At 36.4% G+C, this 21,425-nt stretch overlaps 1 protein-coding gene across 1 annotated transcript in view; it reads right to left on the reverse strand.

The window, feature by feature from the left end:
* The window catches only part of brinp1 (bone morphogenetic protein/retinoic acid inducible neural-specific 1), a 179,936-nt gene extending 159,166 nt beyond the window's left edge, over positions 1-20,770 (reverse strand). The window contains exon 1 of the mRNA XM_058777680.1: positions 20,409-20,770. The gene's annotated coding sequence lies outside the window, so the exon portion shown is untranslated. The remainder of the gene's footprint in view (positions 1-20,408) is intronic.
* Positions 20,771-21,425: the final 655 nt, after the last annotated feature.

Below are 21,425 nucleotides of genomic sequence, written 5' to 3' on the forward strand. Positions count from 1 at the left end.
TCCTTTTCAAAAGTATGCTAATGTTTACTTCTTTTTCACAAGGGACTGTGCGGCAGACATGAGTGAGTGACTGAAGGAGACTCTTTTTACACCAAACAGAACACACTAGCAACCCACTGCAATCCACTAAATATCACAGCTTAGCAACCACTTGGTAACACCTTAGTAATGCAGTCGAAGCGTAAACACAAACAGTTCCCAGGCCAGCTTTGCACAGGCTTGCACTCAATTTATTTTGGTGCCTCTAAAATAACTTCACCTTTAACCTTTAAACAGGAGCCCAGCATACAAAAAAGAAAAAGACTATTTAACAGTGTGATTTCAAATCACAGCACGTTTAGTATCTCCTGCAAAGGTGCATTATGCCTTGCACTGCTCTCTGCAGAGTCACGTTAGCCCTGCTGGACTAGTTAGTGTAACCAGGCAGTCGTGCGCTATGCAGGCGTCTTAAATTGAACCAGCAGGGCATAGTTTATCACTGCAAATATTGGCTGGAAATTGCCCTGCTTATCAGAGTCTGAGATGGATGAGTCGTTTACTCCTGCCCTATAAAACTCCGCTTTCAAGCCAGAAAGAGCAGCGCTGTCAACTCCACTCGCCGTGTAATACGCTGGAATTTCACAAGCTGACATTTGTTTCGTAGACCGTCCTGCTCTGCCGTGTATCACGGCGGTGGCTAAAAATACGACTGGAGAAAATGTTTGGCCAGCACTTTTTACTCGCTGACTTTCTTCGAAGCGATGCCACGCGGCCTCGACCTTCCACGACCAAAGTTTCCGCCGTCTGTGAGCATGTTTGTTATTAGCAGCGGGCGGTGAACAGATGTAGATCTCTCGTGGGACGGGGCCTCTGGTGCGTCATGACGAGAAGCTTCGATCCGGCTGCTACTTTATTTTCAACCCGCCTTTTTTCTGACCTAATTTCCACATGGCATGCTGTTTATCCTTCATTTCGCTTCCCTCCCAAACTCAGATGGCCTGCCGTGTGGCTCAATCCCTCCCGCTTAAACCGGACCTTTAATACATGCTCAGCCGGCCCATTGTTCTTATTTAAGCATGATTTTGAGGGAAAAGAGCGGATGAGAGCGAAATGGCGCGCTCCATAAATCAGAGCTCCTCTGGGACGCCAGGCAGATGGTAGCGTAAGCTCAGGCCGCTCACCGTAGATCTACACCTTTAGGTGAAATATGCCACACTTACGCGCTGGCAGATTTCATGAATATACATGAAGTAAGCCAGTGGTTTGATTTAATTTAGCTCACACTTTCAAATCTGCATGAAAGTGACAAAAAAAGCATATGTTGGAGTTATATAAGCATTAGCAGCTCATTTTGAAGACTACAGTCAGCCTTAATCTGTAAGATTTAATGTGCTCCTGACATCTTGATGAGTCTAGTGTGACAGCCGTTTGTTTCTTATTTATGTATTACGGTGTGACCCACTTTATATTAAGTGCTTTTAACAACTGTGTGTTTACTTTTAAATTAATAATTCCATACAATGCACTTATTGTTTACATGCTTTACTTTTTCTTTTTCTTTTTTTTCTGTAATTAGTTTCTGTAGTTACAATCCTAATTTTCACTGTTGACCCTACCTCTAGCCTTAACACAAAACCTAACCATACCACCAAACCTGTACCTAAACTTATCCATATCCAACCTCAATAGCAGCAAATGTGATCTGCAATTCAATATGAGCACAAGTACACTGTACCAAACAATTCATTATGTTTGATGTAAGTACATATTAGTTAAAGACACCTAATATAAAGTAGGACCATAAAGGGTAAGTAAAAAAAAAAAAAAAACTTTCCCACAACTTCATTTCACTAGTTAATTTTAAATCATTTCAAATGATCGTGCGGTTTGAACAGTACTTTATTATTATTATTATTATTATTATTACTATTCCAATAGCATTAATTGCCATTTATAAGTAAAAAAAAACAAAACAAAAAAAACTTTTTAATAAAAGAATATAGAAGAAATGTGTCCCATTTGTTACATTGCAAAAAAAATAAATAAAAAAAATAGAAACATTTTGAAAAAAGTATTAAAGCAAACTCATGCCCTCTGATTATGTTCAGTAAATAGTATGCAGTATTGAATTAATTACTTAATTAGTATACACTAATATGTGCTTAAAATACAAATGTTTGCCAGCCTTAATTTCCTAAAGAACACATTTTATTGAGAACAACTAATACATTTTTACTTATTCTTTATATACTTTAAAAAAAAAAAAAAAGAATAATCCTTGGACAGTCACACCAGTGGACAGAACTCATAATTCATTCATAATATGAGTAAAATTCATTTCAACTTGTGTTTTTTTATTTTTATTTTTATTATTTATTATTATTATTATTATTATTATTAATAATCATTTTAATTTTAAGAATAACTCATTTAAAAGTAATTATCCATTTGATGTTTAAACATCAGGGAACCAATATCCAGTCTGTCAACTCTCCTGCCATTACCATGTAATGCTGGTAATTTACAAGATACATGCAAAGAAAGCTGAAAAGGATTGTTTACATGGAGTGAAATTCACCTACATGAACTATAGCAATGATGTATAACCACAAATTCACCCTTCTAGAACTTACTAAAAGGTTATTTAGAAACTTTAAAGCTCAAGTTTTGAATGAGATTTAATTAATATGCGTTAACAATACAAGCTTCATATTTGTCCCTCTGAAATTCTTGCCCATAGACTTCAATTGTAACAATTTCAGAATTATTTTCTCTGATAATTAACAGTTTGCCATAAATGCTGTCAATAGAGCTGAACTTTGAATCTTGAACATTGCAACATAATATTCTGTTGATTTGCGTGTCCGGGAATTTCCAGTAGCTAAATTCATTGGATTTATCTGTTATTGATTATGTTGTTTGTACAGGTTCATCATAATTAAAGTCCTTTCAGTAATTCCTGCATTTTTTCACTCTTCTGGAGCATCTGGAAGCGTTTCTGAGTGCTGGATGCAGTTCAGCATAGCGATTACCCTGGTGTCAAGAGCTCCCATGGTAATAATAATCATCTCTTCTTCAAATGAGGACAAATATGATTATGAAGACAGCTCAGCTTGGCTTCATGGCAGATGTAAACACTAACCCGCCAATAAAAGGAACAGAAACGCAAAGAGTCCTCTCAGCTTTGACAAGGTCAATAGCAGAGTGATAAAGGTTGACTCCGCTAGACTCTGCAGAAGAAGCAGATTTACCAAATGAAGCAAGTATTTCATGCTCCACCGGCCCACACTTACACTACTAGATCACACATGCTGATTGCTCAACTGTAAATCTATCAGGCCTGCATCTTTCATATCAGGTGTCATGTGGCCATGTGTAATGTATACAGCATGTGAGCGGCATCCAATCTAAATCATGTCACAGGAGGCTCCAGTCAATTACAAGGAAGATGTAAAGGGTCATATTAATATCTGTTCTCTGGGTCAAAAATCAAATACACTTCCAGTCAACCGTTTAGACACACTGTACTGAATCTATGTCATCATTTCTAAGACTTTTTTCTCGTATTCTTGAAACTAGCTTTGTAGTCCTGACAGGAATGCAAAGGTTTACAAGTTGTTAAATAAAAACATAAATAAATGATTGATTGATTGATTGATTGATTGAATGAATGAATGAATGAATGAATGAATGAATGAATGAAGGAAGGAAGGAAGGAAGGAAGGAAGGAAGGAAGGAAGGAAGGAAGGAAGGAAGGAAGGTGAAAACTACACACACAAATATTGGGAAAAAAAATAGCCTTTTTTTACTTGGATATAAATTAATGATTGTATAATTACACCATAAAAGGGATACCTTAAAATTGTAATCATACATCAAATTAATGTATGTATTAAATAATCAATAATATTTTGGGTCAGTATTGATTGATAATTTATTAATCAAGGACATATTTATCAAAAGTGCCAGTAAAGGCATTTATAAAGTTACAAAAGATTTATGTAAAATAAATGAGAAATCATTGATTACATCGATTAAAAAATCCTGAAAAATTTGGCAACACAACTGTTTTCAACATTGATAATAACCAGAAATGTTTATTGAGCAGCAAATCAGTATATTAGAATGATTTCTGAAGGATCATGCGACACTGAAGACTGGAGTAATTATTCATTAACATTATATAAAATAAAACATTATATAAAACTTTACCTCATCACCTACATTTGGCACAGCTGAGAGCTGCTATGATTGCAGTTTTGATTTCTCCAGCATTGATTCATAATAGACAGATTCAAAGCACACTGCTCGCATTGACATACTTTAAAGTTTCGCTCCATTACAGCCTAAAATAGAGGCGCGTGACCCCTGCACCGCTGAACACTGAGTCTCCACACACTCCCCGGAGCCTAATCATCTTCATAAAGCCCTGAAGAGAGAATCAAAGACACACACTAATTTAAAGAGCCATGCAATCAGTCCTCACGACAGAGATATCAGTAATGCTGCTCATCTCAGGACACATTTAATGCCTGGAGGTTTACCCGTGATATTTTATAGATACTGAAAGGGAAAAGCGTTGCATTATTAAAACGCCGCAGGAGAGTGATATTGTAAACTCAATGCAAACGCAACGAGAGCCACATTTAATATATAAGTATTTATTAGCTATAATAAATGCTCATGCATTGACCCCTAAACACCATGGGTTGCAATCCAACAGCTTTATTTAAATTAACACACTTCTGGCGTGAAACTAAAAGCTTAAACATTATTGCTTAGAAAACACACAGATTATCCAATTTGAGGCTAGAGGCAGTAATGAGTTTCTGACATAATGCTAAGCGTCTCAGAATTAAACCGTTTGCGCTAAAGGGCCATAACTAGATTTGCACAACACTTGCATTTTCAGGCAATTTACAGTTAAAGTATTCAGTGTTCTTGTGCGATTTGGAAAAAAAATAAATAAATAAAATAAAAAACCTGTAAGGTCGACAATTCAAGCTGAATAACAGGTTTTGGTTCAGGTCTGTGGGCTGAAATCTTTTCAGCTTCTTGTTGACTGCGGTAAAGTTGGCGTTACCCTCCGCTGAGCTCATCAAATCATTACCGGCACAAAAACACAGCACTGATGTGATGATCTGCCTGCAGCACTCGTGCGTGTGCGCGCATTTTTGTGACAAATGAGGACATAAATTTGTATAATGACAACGATGTGACATAGGTATTACAAGGAGAAGGTGACTTTTCAGGACATTAGCCCATGTCCCCACTTTTCAAAACGCTTATAAATCACACAGAATGGAGTGTATTGAAAATCTGAAATAGCACAAAGTTTCCTGTAAGGGGTAGGGTTAGGTGTAGGGTAATAGCACATATATTTTGTACAGTATAAAAACCATTGCGCCTATGGGATGTCCTCACTTTTCACAAAAACAAACATGTGTATGTGTGTATTGGTTTTTGTGGTTTACGGGGACAAAATTTGTATAACGGCATGGGTATGACAGAGGTATTACAATTCGAAGGTGGTTTATGAGGACACTGCCTATGTCCCCGTAATTCAAAAGGCTTAAAAAACATACTAAATGGTGTTTTTTGAAAATCTTAAAATGCACAAAGTTTCCTGTCAGGGGTAGGGTTAGGTGTAGGGTTGGTGTAGGGAAATAGCACATACAGTTTGTACGGTATAAAAACCATTATGCCTATGGAGAGTCCCCACAAGAATAGCAAACCAGACGTGTGTGTGTGTGTGTGTGTGTGCGCGTGCATGTGCAGCTGAATCAGCAGGCTCGTGCTTGTCAAACACAGCACAGAAACACGCCTGTCTTGAATGTCGGATCGTGTGAAGTATGTGAACCACACGCTGCTGTTTGCCAACAGTGGGCCAAAGCACAAACAGCCCAAACCTCTTGCCCAGATACACTATCACACGCCAAACCACCCAATTCACACTTCCAACCCTAAAGCAAGCACACTAACCCAGTTTTAAAAATATACATTGAATTAAAAATTTGTAATGACTTCATAATTCAGTATTAGAGATGATGAAAGGGAATGTTTTGCTCATTTTAATAGCAAACTCAAGTCATTTGTTGATAACTGCGTTCTTTGTTGAATCTCAAAGGAATGAGATTCCTCTCCAAAATCAAAGCAAAAATTACATTTTGCCTAAAGAATGAATGAAGCCTGTTTTTAGTAACATTGCAGCATTTTCATGACAAATGTCCCGTTCTCATTTTGTACAATAATAATAATAATAATAATGCATTTTGACATGCACTCTACATTCACTGTGCAAAAAAAAAATATATATATATATATATACATATACATATATATATATATATATATATATATATGTATGTATGTATGTGTTTGAGTGTATATTAATATACTGTCTTCATTTCAGTAAATGAGACACTTGCTTTTCACAATCCAATAAGCAACCAAAAATCAAGTTATAATCTGTGTTTTTAATTCTGAAATACATCACAATATGGTAGTAAAGTCAGCTGCAACATCCGCTTAATGTTGTCTTTAAGATGACCATAATAAAGCTAATACAGTGTCTCTATAAAGCTGATGTTGGCTCACTAGCTAATACTCAGCTTGTAAAGCACTGAAGACTTGGCACAGTGACTTTGGTTCAACAACATTTATAAAGTGTCAAGTGAGCATGTCTATAAGTCCCGTATTATCTCATAAATTATCCCTCACACCTAATATAAAAGCCCACTTAATGCATTAGGTCTTTAAATAAGCCATTTTGTGTTTAATAATAATAATATAATAATAGAGCCAAAAAACACTGATTTTAATGTTCTCGCTACATTTGCTTGGGGGGGGGGTGATATATATTTTGATGTAGGCTACTCGCTACATACAGAGTAAAAAAAAAAAAAAATGCATGTTTTATATGCTACATTTACCATTTTTATTTAATTTTTTTTTTTTTTTTTTTTTTTATGTACACACTGGATACATTGCAAAAAATCACATTTTCATGTGCTCTACAGTCACTGAAAAAAAATAGTTTTGACGTACACTCTACATTCAATGCAAAAAAATAAAAAAATAAAAAAAGTATTTATATAATGACAACTCTCTGAAGGTTTTAGCACGGCAATTGATTGGTCTTGGCGGAATATATCTGCTACGGTGTTGCTGCTGTTGGTTATTGCTATAGTTGTAGATTGTTGCTGCTGCTGCAAACAAGTACAGGAACTTGCTATTGCCAACACATACGCCAATACAGTGCTGTAAGTATTTAAGACATACTGCTGCTGCACAAATAGCATATAACCGATAGCAGATCTATACAAATGGAGCTGGCTGGGGAAGGTGAAGTGTTTTACAGGAATTCTGAAAGCGCGCTGTGAAATGCTTTACTGAATGCTAACCAACCATGCAAAGCAGCAAGCTCATTGGCTGCGTATACAACATGAACCAATCAGCTTGAGCCTAGTTTAATACTGTGAATAATCATCATCAACTTGCATTAATGACCCATTAGCTTGTACCATCCAGAGTTTCATTATAGAACTTGGCATTTTGGGGTTTACTCTACATTTACTTCAAAAAGTAAAATAATAATAATAATAATAATAATAATAATAATAATAAAGCATTTTGACATGCACTTTACATTCACTGGAAAATAAAATCATGCATTTTGAAAAAAATAAAATAAAATCACTGCAAAAATCATATTTTGACTTTCACTCTACATTCATTGAATGAATGAATGAATGAATGCATGCATTTGAAGTCTTTATAGCCACGGCAAAACAAACAAATAAATGATACATACATACATAGATAAAGTATTTTGACATTTTTATTAAGGCCAGTGACCAGTATTTTGCCTTCTGTTCCAGTAAATCTAAGATAAATGCATTTGAGAAGTATGCAAATAAATAAATAAATAGAAATTGCCAGAACGGAAAGAAAAAAAAAAGATATATTCAAGTCTTTTTATCTTGCACAGTTTGATTTCTAAAGTAGAAGCATCATGTTTTAAGGATGTTTATATTAAAAACAAAAAAGTATGCAGAAAAAGCTGTTTTTGTCTGTGCTGCTCTCTCCTTCCTCTCACCATATTGTCTCTACTCTTCTCCAAATACTCATTTGGACAATGGCGGCATATAGCATCACTCGGGGCGTTCTGCGCCATCAGAGTCTCTCCACGCTTTTAGTCCAGCACTCCTTCTCTCCCATGACCCTCTCTTTCTTCATTTCTCAAACCATCCGGAAGGGCCAAAGGGAGAGCCCTGTGCAATTTCCTTCCTCTAATAGGTACTTCCAAAGCCCACTTCCATAGTCGTGAGAAGTGACAAGATTAAAGAATAGCTGCTCCATTCGACGGAGGCAGGGGCAGAAACAGAGGGCAAAAATACTCCGGGTAATTATGGGGAAATCAAGCACACTGCTGCAGTCGAAGCTCAGCCGGCTCTCACGTCACCGCTTTGGTCCCAGTGGATCAAATCGAAAGCTTTTTACTTTTCTCTCTGCCTCTGTTCTCTCTTTCCGAGCTGATATTGCACTTTAGTTTAGAAAAACAGACTAACAACATTCTCTGAAGCTTCGGCCTCCTCCACTTTGAAGCTTGTCTGTGAACAGCTTAAAAGCGGCAGAACTACAATGGAGCGATATCGAGGGCTCATCCAATGGCCAGATGAAGAGAGAATATTAACTAGCCCAAGCCCAAGGCCAAAGCAATATATTATACAAGGAAACTCTACAAAACCGTCCATATTTGTGACCCTTCATTATTTCGAGGTATGTCTTGCAGGCATGATTTCGTCATCATTTACAAACTCTAACGTTCAGCCCTTTTTGAAACACGAAATACGAATGTCTAAGCTTCTGTTTTCCATTTCAGGGTCAATAAATAATACTGCCCGTACACAAAAATGACAAAAAAAGCAGTGTTTTATTAGACATGACAATATTCTGCAATATGGTATTTTGAAGAAATGACCATGCACGGTCTTGCTATTGTAGGTTTTCCAAATCTAGATACCTTATTATGCAAATTGCTCAGATTTTGAGAATGCATGTTAGCTTCTTTTCAATCGACCAGGCTGAATGAATATGCAAAGTCACTCTTCAACCCGTTTAATCCCAAATTTTTCCCAGACATGAAATTATCCAAATACTGTGTCATTAGTAACCCTTTGAAATAATCGATAGCTATTTATTTATTTTTGGAAAGTGTGTGAAAAATTGTGTTGTATGGTCGGTCACAATTGTGGCCGGTGGGATAATGTGTGTACTGCATTAACATATTTCTGAAGTCATAAAAATTGTTATATATCTTAGCCTAGCTCTTTAAACAGTTTGATCACATTCTAGGGTTACTATTATGCATAAAAAAACCTTATGCAACATTGATAGGAACACAGATAAAAAAATAAAAAATAAAATAAACCATCAACGCATTTCAAAATTGTTACTTTTTTGTAAAATATACCATCGATGTTTTATATTAGTGCTACCGGCATTACAACATCAATATTGTAAACTTTTTGTAACATTTGAATTTTTAATTTAGTGCAATATTTTGTCATTGCAACATTTTAGTGTAATTTTCACTGGCAACTGCAATTGGATTTATATTGTATACCTAAGTTCACTGTTATCCCACCGGTCACAACATGTTTACTCATTCTATGACCACACTCAACAAGACTGAATATAAGTGAATTCATATATTAATACTAGACACCTTAAAGATGATGTGTACCAAAAATATTGGTCATATCTTTATGATGACATACTTTACTTCCCTTTTGTTTTGGAGCTTTGATGCAGTTATCATCTTCTCGAGGTGCAAACAGGAACAGGAAGTGCACTAAAACATCAGTCAGTAAGGTTTTTAGAGCTTTATAAATGAAAACCTTTTTTTTACGGTCACTATTGTGATCGGTGGGATTAAATGGGTATGGTTAACAGTAGGTATGGTTAAAACAGTGCTATGCAACTTTCCATCCTGATCTCATGAGAAATGATGTTACAAGCTCATGATTTTGTATGAATTTGTACAGAAACATGATTTTTAGAAAAAGAAAAACACATGAATGAGACTGTACATATTCACATGAATTATCCCACAATTTGCCAAATGTAAAATAGTTGTTTAACTTCCTGTTTCTGACACCCGCTTGTCATGGAAAAGAAAATTTTTACATGTTTTCAAACAGCCGATCAGAGAATTGCATTTGCGATGGTGTTTACCAGAAAACACAACAGCATATTTTTTTTTCAAACATTTTGTTTTATGCATGCTGGTATATTTAATGCTGATGTCATTAGAAAAAAAATATGCCTGTGATGACATTTCTGCCAAATGATATTGTGTTGCTTGTTGCACATTGCATGACACTTTCAAAGTGAAACATTCAGGAGTTGGCACTAAAAAGTGTTCAGTTTTATCTGAAACAGATGACCAACAGATGAACTGGCAACATTGTATTACATTGGTTGTCATATGTAACACAGCAGTTCGGAAATGAAATGTCTGGTGAGTGGTTTGAAAATAATGTACAGCCTACACTAAATCAACACTAAACTTAACCAAGAGTGTTAACAAAAGCAAATGTGAAATAATGTAATTTTTCCTTCTTCTACATGCCGTTGAGCTCTTTTATCTTGACTCTTGTTTCACATGACTCGTACCCAAGCACTTCACATCACAACTGCAATGCTGTACCGGGTATGCTACAGAGCAAGTTTGCTACATCCTACATATAGAGATATTTATGTGATGTAAACCTTTAACTTTATTAGTTTACAAATAATGCATTATGGTAAAAGTGTTTTGAGCTCATAACAGAGTAGAGCTGCACGATTAATCGTTAAAAGATTACAATCTCGATTCAAACAGCCATGCGATCCCATTTATAAATGACAACGATTCACCTGTGTCTAATAAACCTTTGAAAAAATCAAACCGGAACATTCAAATCTGCATTCACGCTGCCGCTGACAAAGAAAGCAGACATTAACCATACAGTATTTGGGTAAGAAACAGCTTCACAAACAGTCTTTTCAACTACACAGTATTATTACACACTAGGTGGTGACAAGTGATTTGACAAGTATTTGTCATTGAACCATTCATTCAAGAGATTCTTCAAAAACGCTGATTCATCCAGTAATGAAACAAGTGAAATATATATGAGTGAGTCATTGAAGAATTTTAATATAAAAAATAGTTGAATTAAATGTATGTTAAATAAATAGACTGCAGCGATAATATTTTGTCGCACATTATTTTGTTTAGTTCAGAATCGTGGGAGAAACGTGATAAATCGTGATTCTCAATTTATCCTTAAATATATATGTATATATATTTATTTATTTATTTTTTGTTTTGTTTTTTTTTTGTTTTTTTCTTTTGCATGGATAATAGAAGCTCAGTCAAAAGAAAGGTAAATGGTGACAGAATTATCATTTTTAAGTGAACTAATCAATTAATTACAGACCGACTATGGCAAAGAGCCTGTCTTTGTTCCTTCTTTGGGTGAGTATCTCTAAAGCATCTCTCTCTAAAGAAATTGAAGAAAACAGGGGACGACCGCTGGCACTGGTGCAAGCCAAAAAAACCACAATGAGTGGTTTATTGCTTTTATCTGTTCTCTTTTCTTGAGTGGTTTCCGATAACAGTTTGCCTCTCAGTGACCTCTGATCTACGAATAGCTACTTTTAAGACTCAATTATAAGTCTTGCTCGCTTTAAAGCAAAATGTAAATCTCAGTCGAAGGTGCTGTCAGTCACAGAGTAATTGTAGGTAGCAAGTGGATCTGGAACATTTTGTGGAGAGGATACTTGACGCTGCTTTATTATGCTGAGTCACGACTGTTCTCACTGGTACATTAAACCGTCTCCAACCAGCTCGGCAAGGAAATAATAGAGCCGAGAGGAAACCATTACCATTTAGATGTAGAGATTTCTGATTACAGGTTATCAAAGTGGTATCGAGTTAAACTTTTGAGTCCTGGTCACCTGAGTATATGACAACTGACAATTATTTCACACTGTTTCCAAGATGGACAGAATGCAATAAGGCAATGTTAGACAAAAGCTTACACTTATAGTGGGGTGTTTAAGTACACTTATTTTGAAGTAAACTGCTTGATTATATTTTAACTGTAGTGAGTTATTCAATAGTAGGCCTACATTTGAAGTTAATAGATTTTAAATGTACTAAATTGCAAAATCATTACATTTTTGTAATTACAAATATATTTAAATGCATGGCAAACCAGATTCAATAAAAATTACATTGAAGTATGTTAGTTTATCCTAAATTATTGCATTCAGCAATACTTTAACATTATTTCAAAGACAACAGAAGTAATTATGAAATTACATATAAAGATGTCCTACTCAAAAAAAAACAAAAAAACAACAACAACAACAACAAAAACAAAATAAATAAAAAATCACTATAATACATTTCCATTTTATTGCAAATAGCATTAAATTAATGTCCAAAAACATTACATGCATTTAGCACTTCAGTATATTCTTTTAAAGCCTTTTTTTCATAATAAATTGTCTTTTATCTATTCCCATGTAGTGCATATGTGCAACCAAAACTCCACGGCTATAAAACTTGGTCATCTCTCATTTCTGAACAGCTTTTTTGATGATGTTGTATAATTCAAAATTCATTTGTAATTCCATTATTTATTCTTTTCTGTATCCAGTTCCTGCCCTATGTATAATTTGCATATATAATTCTAAAAGTTTTTAGCACAGGTGATCAGATCTCTCTCTTTCTCCAGAAAGCTGTATCATTCACTATATATCGCTATAGATTATAAATCTTTAGATGAGACACAAGGATTAGGAACTTCATCTGAAGATCTGTTTGTCTTAGCAATGATGGAGGGAAGGCTTACGCAATTTAACTCAATTCATCGCACACATCTCTGCATTTGCTAATGCGTTAATTCTACAGGCACTACTGTAGCAAAAACATACGTGTGTGACGTCTCCTCGTGCCCTTTCGTTCTCCAGCTCACTGGCAGCCGTTCACCACTCCAGTTGGGGAAATGCACTGACGCTGAGGTGAAGTCAAGCCAGCTGGCAAACCACATCTACCTCTTCTCCCCCTACAGGTTGCCATTGTTTATTAATAATCCCAGCGGTCTCTGTTGGCAGCGGCGAGGTTGAAGCAGCTGGTGGGCCTCAGTTGAGCTCGAGCGCCGAGGTTTTCTCTGTCACGAGTGCTTCCCCCACTGCCTAAGCAGTCGGGGGCCACAGCACAGCCTTTCATTCAGTCCTTTCATTACATAATTGTATGAATTATGGAGGTTAATCGCCGCAAATGACCATGGCTTTTAATAATTTATGAAGATCAGGCAAAAACAGTCGCCGGGCACCCGGTCGGCCATGAAGGGCCAAGCGCTTCCCTTCTCAGAACCATGTAATAAGCGTTTAAAGGGGTCTTGACATGGATTCTTTTTAATATTGTCCTTGAGGATTGCTTATAATGTTATTAAACTGTCATATAGTCTCACAAATGCCGCACAAGTCGCACAAATATCATATAGCCGACACTCTGTCTCAAATTATTTGTTTTTAAGGATTTACTAATTTAAGGTCATTACATGAGAAAAAGTATCAACACCCCAGATTTTTTCATTTGAGTAAGTGTTTTGAAACATAATCTAAAACAGTCACTTACAGACAAAGCATTATGACATTTTTGCTAACACTTTTCTTGAAGATTTTATGAATTATAATAGTATTTTGAATGCACTAATTTTGCTTTGTAATGCACCTTATAATACACTATATGATTTGATGAATAATTGTAAACACAGTTACAATACATTATAATACTCATCTATTCATTGTTACACCTTTATAAAGTATAATGCATTAAAGCACATGACAAATAACCAATTACATATATAACAAGGAATCTGCAAATATTATAATGCATTTTAAGTTACAGTTAGTTATGAAAATTCACATAATGCATTACAACCTACATCATGAACATCCATATAATGCATTGAAGTGTTACCAAATTGTTCACTCATGCTTTGCGATGCAGATGCTGTCCGATTCAATGCATACTTTAACAAATGTCTATTTGCAAACTCTTTGCCTCATTTAAAAAACAATCTGCAGTCAAATGCTCCTAACAAACATTTCTCATCTCTCATTGGGCCCTATCATACACCTGGCACAATGCGGCGCCAGGCGTGACGCAAGTGTTTTTTGCTAGTTTCAGCCTGACGCAGATATCATTTTCATGTCCTGTGCCACGTTGTTTAAATAACAAATGCTTTTGCACCCTTTTTTGCGCTCATGAAAATGAGGTGTGTTCTGGCGCGTTTCTATTTTGAGGCAACTTAAATATAATATGCCATTAACCAACTTTAAAAGTCTAAAGTCAATGGTGCAGTATTTTGTTGTTGTTGTTGTTATTTAAAGCGCGTTAGTAATATGCACCTATAGGCAGGTCCACAATGCTCGTACACTGCATATTACACACACAGGGATGCACAGCAGCACACATACATGCCAAATATGAAAAATTAAAGCATTACAACGTAAAAGATTATTATTGTGTAGGCTACATAAATATAAAAATGCCTACATGTCATTGCATGTTTCAGAATTCGCCTACCTATTTGCTCACACACGAGCAGCTCCATTTCCTATTTGGAGATGCGTTCAGTCTATGCACTTGCAAATTCTAGTGTGTAAATAGCGAATCTGCCATGGCGTGCGCACAACTGGCTCTTAAAGGGAATTTGAGATGAGACTCTGATTGGTGTATTGCACGTTATGCCCAAAACACACCCATTACTCATTAAGAAAATAGGTAAAACCCTATCGGACCATGCGTCAGGCGCGCCGACTGTTTTTCCAGTCGTTAAACTAGCAAAAGTGCACCATGCGCTTAGATCGTTAAAATAGGGCCCTATGTCTTCTTAATAATAAGATTAGCTTACACTGAGTCACACTGAAACAAACTGCTGTTACCTACACACTTATATGAGTCTAAAAGATTGAAATGTCACGTGCATTTACAAGTATACAATAATAAAACATGGGCAAGAGTGGCTTTGCTAATATTCAAGAACATCATAATTTTCTACAATGGTTCGAAAAATCTGACAAACTACCTTTCAAATGTGATATACCCAGCTATTTGGTTGATATTTGCTCCGGCAACAAAAGCAGTTCCACAAGAAGCCAAAACCTAATCAATATTCCACACATAATTAAATAATGAATAGTTTAATTTAAATGACAGTGTAGTTGTCACAGTGTCCAACTATCTTTAATTTAAATCTATTGTGTTTTCAGCTTCTTTTCTGGCATCTCAGAGTTGCATCTGCTCTACTGTATCAAAAATTTAGAGTCTATAAGATTTGGTAATGTTTTTGAAACAAAAAGTATCTTCTTCTCAACAAGGCTGCATTTATTTGATCAAAAATACATTAAAAATTGTGAATTATTATTATGATTTAAAATAATAATTCACAATTTTTAATGTATTTTTGATCAAATAAATGCAGCCTTGTTGAGAAGAAGATACTTTTATGTCATTTATTGCTGTGATCAAACTAAATTTTCTCCAGTCTTCAGCGTCACATGATCCATCATAAATTATTCTAATATGCTGATTTGCTGCTTAAGAGGCATTTATAATCATTATCAATGTTGAAAACATTTGTGCTGCCGAATATTTTTGTGGAAACAGTGATACATTTTATTTTTCAGGATTCACAGACAAATAGAAACTTCAAAAGAACAGCATTTATTTGAAGCATAAATATTTTGTTATTTTTATGTCTTATCAGTATGTCTTTACTGTCAGTTCTGATCAATGTAATGCATGCTTTATTAATAAAAGTATTAATTTCTTTAAAAATAACTGTACTGACCTCAAACTTTTAAAAAAGTAGTGTACAGTATATGCTGCATGTAAGAAAAGTTACTTTGTCAGAATATGTGGCTATTTTTGAACGGTTGTGAATGAAGAAAGATGCTTTTCGTTAACAGAATAGTGACTTCAACCAGCTAACTAACTAAAATGCTAACCAGCCAAACTCTTTTAGAGACATCACCAATCAATTACAATTATGGCATTCTCAAATGTCAAAGAAAAACCGTTGCATATTATATGATCCAAAACCCCACAGCATTAACAGAAGCTTTGTCCTCACTTTCTTTTCATAACACTGGCCTCTAGCTTTCAGTCTATAGTCTATATTTTAGTCTATAGTGTCGTTTGACTCATAATTGCACAAATCAGATCATCTTTTCAAAGAACGGCACACATATTTCCTTCAGCCTTACTGATAGACCTATTTCAGAGACATTATTAAATGATATGAAACAGAAGACAGAGGACATGCCGCAGTGAGATTGGGCACTTTCATAACAGCTAATATACGTAATAGCCTAATCAAAAACTCCCTATGCCCAGAACAATCTAGTTACAATTCTCACAGCCGGCTGAAATATAAACAGATACATTTTAGATAAAATTATTCTTCACAATGTCACAGGAACATTTTACAGCGAATGCAATCAGCCCATGCGACATCAGAGAAAATGCACTTGTGTTGTCTAAGAAATTATGAGGGAAATTATAAAAATGGAGACGCAAGGTTTATGTCATAAACAAACAATAAAACTAAATGTAAACATTTTTTTTAACTGAAAAGGGACTGGAATTGTAAAAGCAAACATAACTAAATGTGAATGCAAAACAACCTGATATAAAATTTTAACCATGACCTGTTTTAGGTCTAAAAAAAAAGACCTTTAAAATCTGACAACCCCACAATTTATTTTTTTTCTTCAAAATAATCCATTTATCAGCACTAATCATGCATCATTGATGTTCATAGCTCAACAATATATTCAAATTAACACTAAACACCAATGCAAAATCACTAATAAGTAATAAAAAGTTAAAGTAACAGATATAGAGTATTACACACACAAATTATATAAATGAATGTAAATAAACAGCACTAATAATGTTTATTGCTACTATTATAAAAAAAAAACTGTATGCCAATGTTTGTTAAGTTATTTGTTTACTTACTTACATATAAGCTTTATTCGCATAACAGCATTCCCAAGATGGCCATCAAATGAAATGTGTTTCATTATTGACATGTACAGCATCTCAAATCACTCATTATGATTATTTCTTTAGTTCCCTATGAAGGCATTAGAGAGCAAGGCAGTGCACTGGATTTCTGAACAGAGCTCTACAGTACTGAGATATATTATGCCTATGAAGTCAATCAATTTGACATGCATTTATGCTGAGCTTCTATCATGTGACATTAAAGGCTTAAGTACTGTAACTACAGTACAGCAATAACCATTCAAAATGTCAATGATGAAACATATGGAGGAGTTCCTCTACAATGATGTGCAAATCCTGCCAAGACGACTGATAATGACACTGGTTCACATCACCGGAGAATCTTTGACCCATAAATGTTTGATTTGGGCGTCTATATTAACTCTATGAGGCTGAGATGAATTCTGCGAGCTGGATCAATTGATCCGGCGATATTCATTTAGAGTACCTCGTGCCGATTTCATATTAGCATAGAAGGATTATTATCAGCGGGCTAATTTTAGCAGCTAGCTAATTTCTGTTAACACAAGGTGTTCTGAGATTACTCAAATCACTGAAACCCAGAGATCGACTTTTTACTATGCTTCGCAATTACCATATCCCGGAGAGAAAACTGCTGGTATTATCTGCTTAAAGTCTTGAATTAATCAGAACACCAGAGACATTCTCGCCTCTGTGATGCTGTAATGACATGTGCCGCGCTAGGCAGAAGTCAAGACATTTCTTTGGCAATAAAAGGAGATGACTTTGGGTAATAACGACAAAGCTAATGTGCATATTCACATCTAATCATCTTGCAATCTTATATTTAGTATTTAGTCATGTTTTGTGTTGCATAAATAATGATTTTGATTTAAAATAGTCTGATTAAAGGGATAGTTCACCCAAAAATGATCATTCTCATGTCGTTCCAAACTATAAAAAGTGTGACAACTTGCCCCAGTCTCCCCTATATCCTAAAACTACAGTACTGGTTAAGCATTGATTGGATAATAAATCCATATTTGGTATGAATACTGAAATTTAAACATCAACATTTAAGTCTCATCATCACCTTAGCTTTTTTTTTTTTTTTTTTTTCATAGATTAATAATAGCCAGCATTTCAAAGCATACAAGCATCATATTGTTACATTTGTAACATTGTCACACTGTTACAGTTTTTGTAAAATGGGGAATCACACTGATCATTTAATGATTCTTTAAAAATAGTTAATAATTTAAAATGGTTTTAACTACAATAATTGGATGATGACTTAATAAATTATGTCAAATTGTTATTGTATGAATGACTGAAATTAGTGTATATTAGTGTGTCTTATTGAGTGACAACATGCCTCAAAATAAGACACATATAACAACATCCCTCAAAATAAGACACATTTAATAAGTGTGTTTTTTGGGGGGTTTTTTAGACAATGACATGCAGTGAAAACAATTCCAAGTATGTACACTGACTCACTGACTTCACTGACTTCAGAGCACCCAGGTTGGATAATAAATCGATGTTTGTTATGAATAATAAAATCTTAATTCCCAGCATTTATGTCTCATACCATGACCTCCGCTTTTATATAAACATAAATACTAGACAGCAGTTGAATCTGATGGATGCATCTGAGCCTTGTCATCTTTATGACACTACAGACCAGCACAATAAACAAGCAGGCGTTCAGTAGCACATGATTCTTCCTGAGAACGAGGACGCCAAGACCCCCAGCTGCACCCTTTCACATGGCAGCCAATGCGACTCCTGCCAGCATGAGACAGTGCTCATTATTCCCTCTGCCAAAGCAGTCTCGTCGTTGATATTCTTGTCTTGGCCTGCGAGTAGAGCAAGCGTCCACAGTTCCACGTCTGTGGTCTGAGACGGGCTGAGAGAGGCTCTGAATGCAGACCGTCTCTTATTTGCCTTGGTGAATGACGATCAGAACAGGTACAGAACGGCTGGTGCGGTGGCGAACGTCAGGCTACGACGCACACCTGGGCCAGTTTGCACTGGGTGCGTGACACTGAGTCTCCCTGAGCTTCTGCTGACATTATCAAACGGTCAAAGTGAGGCTTATTTGTGCAATTAGATACGCAATTAGAAAGGTTAGCATGCATTCATTGCATAAGTGAGTGAATGCAATCACATTGCTCAGACAATGCAAACTGGTTATTTTGCATTAAAAAAAAAATAAATAATAATAATAATAAAACAAATCCCTTCTACAGTCCAAACGTGGCCACTAAAAGTATGCTATGGACTGATCATTTCAATTGACGGATGTCATAATTTTGCATAATATGACCAGATGAAAAGTGCATATCGACCAGGTTTGATTCACTGCACCAGTAATGGGATGCATCCCGGAAAAACTCTTTAGGGCTCTCGGCTGCGCCTTTGTGTCCATCATAATCACTCAATTACCAAAAGCTTCAAAGTCAAATTTGACATCAAGCGCAAAAGTGCGAGAGCTCCCCCAACAGTTAAGCGTCAGAAACACATTCACACAAGTTCACCTCCAGCTTTGAGCCTCTCCGTGCCCTCAACACGCCGTTTGTGGCAGAGCTGTGAAGATTTGGCCCCTTTTCACCGGCAACACGAGCTCCTCGCCACCACACTTCCGAGCTTAATGCGAGTGTGAACACTTTATATCCTTGTGCATCACATTCCAGGTGCGATGCAGGCCTGAGGATGGAGATTGTTGTGCTTTCTACTGCAGTGTGCATGTTTATTGACTTTGCAGATGCAGCAGGAAACATACAAAGGGGGGGGAAAGCAGTGATCTTGCTATCATGTTTGTCCTGAATGTGCAGTTGCTGAGTAGAAACATTTCAGACTGCAAAGCGGAATGATTCATTCAGCCTCTCTGAAGACACATGGTGTCATTCTCTAATAGTGATGAGACTTCATTTATGCTTTGTGCACTAATGGGCATTTAGGCTGTGAGTTGACTCAGCAGAGATATAAAAACAGCATCAAACCCCACACACATACAATGCCCCCCCCCCCAATCTCGATCAATCCGCATTCAAACTTGCAACAATGAGTAATGCGCGGACTGAAAACATATCACACGCGCGCGTGGGTTACTCAGATCGTCAAGCATCTGCAGTCCAGAGCCAGTCCGGTTCAAATCCGTGCAAAAGACCCTCTGATCCCCTCAAGCAACATCTTGTACTGACCGCGCACGAGCTCCGTGAAGTGCTGCATGTAAAAATCCCTCCAACATCCAGTTTCACAAGCACCCAGCGCGCCATCGCTCACACACTCAGCGTCCATCTCAACAAAAGCTCAGACTCACCTGAAACTGCTGCTCCCGTGTATCGGGAATCTGACGCTCCGCGCTGCTTTAAAGTTCTGCTGAGGCTCCTGGTCCGGCTGCGCGGCTCATGCTGCTGGCTCTGGTTCTGCTGTGCGGATGGGTCATCGGTCCCTCTCATACTCAAGAGGGAGAAATCCGGCGGTTCGGTTCGCTGAGCAGCATCTGAGAAATGGTCGAGTGTAAAAGCAGAGCTGAGGAGGAAATATCCGACAGCAGTGCAGCTCCGGATGGAGAGATGGAGAGTCCGACTGCTGCTGAGAAACGCGGAGAGAAACGAGGAGGAGGCGCCGAGCATCACTTTACTGGATTGTAGAGGAGGGTGATGGCAGACAGAAAGGGGAGGGACTGAAGCACATCCAGTGTTTGGAGGAGAGATAGAGAGAGAGAGAGCGTCTTTATTTCTACCCAGTATTTGATTAGTGATATAATTTGCGTTTTATCATTTGACTTTGTGAATGGCCTTCTATAGCGTTATGTGTGTAAATGTGCATGCATGCCAGATATAAAGCAGATATTAGAAAAAGCAACATCCCGAGACTTGGCTTTTTTTTTTTTTTTTTTAGGTGCGGACTTTAATCGTGTAGGATTTCTTTATAAAAAAATATAACAAAGGCATCTGTAATTACGTAATAAAGTCCGCACATAACGGATAAACAAGACGGAATCACTCGCGTCTTAAGCGTTGAGCTGTCAGTCAAACTGAGCTCGGGAACTGTCCGTGGTGCTGAAATAAATGCTCAGTTACTGGATTGTTCCGGGTTAAATATATGCAGCATCTGCATGTCACATGCGGAGAGAAAATAATTTACATCCGCCCCTCAGTTGGCAAAAACAAACAAATATCGTGTTTTAAGTAATGCGAGTCTGTTATGAAAGCAGGATTGCAAAGCTGTTTTTTGTTTGTCTGTTTGTTTTACTTTATTATTACACCAAAAATATGTTTTTGATGAACTTTTGGTTATATGTTTATCCCCTGTTGTCCTCTCACAACAAAAT

This window comes from Onychostoma macrolepis, chromosome 05, assembly GCF_012432095.1.
Source record: "Onychostoma macrolepis isolate SWU-2019 chromosome 05, ASM1243209v1, whole genome shotgun sequence".
In the NCBI taxonomy this organism is placed as follows: Eukaryota; Metazoa; Chordata; class Actinopteri; order Cypriniformes; family Cyprinidae; genus Onychostoma; species Onychostoma macrolepis.